Source organism: Scophthalmus maximus, chromosome 17 (assembly GCF_022379125.1).
Source record: "Scophthalmus maximus strain ysfricsl-2021 chromosome 17, ASM2237912v1, whole genome shotgun sequence".
In the NCBI taxonomy this organism is placed as follows: Eukaryota; Metazoa; Chordata; class Actinopteri; order Pleuronectiformes; family Scophthalmidae; genus Scophthalmus; species Scophthalmus maximus.
This window is the reverse complement of record NC_061531.1, coordinates 9,622,501-9,625,731: the sequence shown is the minus strand read 5'-3', so window position 1 is coordinate 9,625,731 and position 3,231 is coordinate 9,622,501.

Here is a 3,231-nt window from a genome sequence, read left to right as displayed (position 1 = left end):
TTTTTCCTTCTAGCTCTTGCACTTTGTTCACGTAGACTGTAAAAGAACAATAAATGTTCCAGCGTATTTCCGTGTGGAACTTCAGCAATTTAGTCCACGCGAGTGTCACGTCGCCGGTGAGCAGAGCTGGAGCCGATAAATGCCCGTACTACACATTGATTTGATCTGGGAATCAACGCCGATACCCTTTCCCACTGACGACTAAAGCCACATGTTCGTGGGGGTTTTTCCAGTGTGAAAAGGGGGCTTATGCGAGGCCTTTTCTGATAATATGCAGATCTATTGGTTGTAATGAAGTTTCAGCGCCTCGGGCCCTCGCTCACAAAGGGACATTGATTTAAGTCAAAGTGGAGTCAGGGAGTTGGACTTGTGAATATCAATCTTGATTATAGATGTCGCCGTGGTCGAGTGGCGCCGGACTAGTAATCTCCTGTGGTTGCACTCCTCTGGCTTCAGGTGCTGCGGTAAAAGACAGGTTGCTTCCTTTCTTTGTCGATATTTTGGCTGAGGTTACTTTTCTATCACTGCCGTGTGCACAGCAGAGAAACATCCATGAATATGACCTCTATACTGGAAATACTGAAAACACACAGGGCAGATTTGACCTCTGTGTTCAGTTGTGTGTTTTTTTTAGTTTTTTTTTACTTATGACACCAAAACCTGTTGACAATCTTGAATCCTAAATTATTCTAATTGCGTGACACATCCAGCACCCAAATACAATTGTGACATTAGTTCTACATTAGCGATGTAACAGTGTCCAGACAGTTTGTTCCAACAGTGTTGCAGGAATTGCCATGAATGTGTTGAACTTGTGCTTTTGCTTTCTTCTTCTTTACAGTTCATCCCAAATGGGCTTTAAGTCATGGAGACTGCGAAGCCTTTGTCTGGTTCCTCTCCTCTAACGCTGTGGGTCCTTATCCTGTTGTAGGGTGAACAACTGACCAACCAGTCTGTCTTCCCTTTGTTCCTTTTCTTCCGGGCTGCCTGTTTCCCATTGTTTCTTTAAGTCTTAATGCTAAGCTAAGCTAAGTGGCTGTTGTCTTCTACGTACTCACGGTGGCAGGGCCATACACTCTCAGAGGAGTGTTGGTCATAGAGTGTGAAACCGTTGGCGAGCCACAGCTTGGTTCCCCGACGTGGCTTCTCGTTGGCGTTCAGCCCGTCCTGTCTTACCCTCTTCTTCCCCCTCCCTCCCTCACCCCTCACCTCCTTCCCACTAACAGTATGTTTGTCCGTCGAGGAGGACCGAAATAGATGCACCAGGCAAAGTATACTGAGAGGACTTCTGATGCAGCGTGCCAAGAATAAGGACATGAGTCAACAGCGCTGTTGCTAATTTGAGGGGACAAGCTCCTGACAGAGACACATTTCACCGGAGAAGAGATAAAAGTTGGTCCGGTAGCTTGTGTGTCGGTGGCTATTTTCTTTTCTCCCCACTGTCTTTTTGGTGTGTATTTGCTTAAAATATTACACAAGGTCACACATGTATCATGGTTTTGTGATCTGATGGCTGGTCGTACTAGACGAGGTCCCTGAGCCCTGACAAAGATTTCCTTTGGTTCAGTTTGTTTGCTCCTGGCATGAAAATAACTATCGTGCCAAGAAGAATATTATGTCTTTGTGAAACTATGACTCAAAATGTCAAGTCTGGCCCTATCGCAATGGTGAAGAAATGTTCAGATCCAGATCTCGATCCCTCCCAAAATGTAATCACTTGTTAGCATGGCCGAGACCTATCGTTATTAAAACTGTAATGCAAACCCGTTCATAACTCTTTGAATGACCCCGCTTATAGACAAACAGACGGACCAAACGAATCACATAACCTCCGCGGCGGAGGTATAAAAATAAGGACACATCTTTGTTTATCACCTTATCTGTGTAAAATGAGATTCCACCCGATCTCCTCTTTGCAGAATCGATCGTGAAAGCCCGAGTTGGGCTTACTGCTGATCTTTGAGAAAAGCAACCTCTCTGTCCGGAGCAGAATTCACGAGGCTTTGCACAACATTCTCCCTAAAAAGCAGGTCAAGCTCATCTGGGGACACAAATCCACAAATCCCCAAAGACACACACTGGATCCTCGCCACACCCACCTTCTCGCTCCCGCAGGTCAGGTCTCCTCTATCTTCCGCCGATCGGCAGAGCCTAAAGATAGCAACACACAAATCAGGAGAAATCTCATTGTTGGAGAGGGTGAAACGTTTGGCCCTATAGGCAAAGAAGGATACAGGATGAGAGCGCAGGGGGCGGACAAAATGTGTACACGCAGGAATGCTCTTAAACACACAAGCACCCACAAACACAAACACGTACAAAACACTCACAAGCAACATTTTCTCTAGTACACTTTCTCTCCTTTCCTCTCGCACACACACACATCCTCTCTGGCCCGTGTGTGTCCACTCTCACTTTCCCTCTTTCCGTCGCTCCTCTGTGGTCAGGATAGCTTTCGGTTTGAGGCCTGTGAGAAATGCAAGAGAATAAATGTGAGCAGACAGCGTCTCCTCAGAGGTTGGATGTGGCCTGTTGGACACAATGAGCCTCATGCAAACACACACACACACACACACACACACACACACACACACTGTGGGAAGATAAAACATAAAACATGCATGGTTCCCTGCATGTGCACGAGAACATGGGCATGTGTTCGTCGTCTCTGCGGATGTGTGAGTTCGCTCTCGTGCACACTTTCAATCCATCTTTTTCTTTTGTATGCCAGTGAACTTCAGTTTTTAATTATCACCACGCTGTGCCGTGTGCGTTGTTAAGTGAGTGTGGTCATGTCATGCAATAACCCAAACTATGTTGTGTCCAATCCTGACAAACCTTTTCCACGACAGTCTATGAGTCTCAGGCATACATTTTCCTGAAAACAATCCCTGTCCACACAAGGGTTCCGTATTAGTATCAATTCCCGTCCGTTCAAGTACACTGATCTGAGAAGTTGCTGTTTCCATTCGGCCGTGTTCCGTTACTCAGTTTCTAGATATTCAGTTGTACAGTTTGCGCTCGGAACCTCCGCACTGGTAAGAGGAGGAGGCCGTGCTCATGAGAGTTAAAGAAGAGCAATTAATCAGAAGAAAGTTGCCTGTAAAGCAGCCCTGAGCGGTTTCAACTCGGGCGCTGCTTAACTGGCCATTTGAGATAAACTAGCACTTTTTTTTCTGAACTGTGGGTCCACACAAAGACGCTTTAGCGGAGTGCAAGTAAAAACATTAT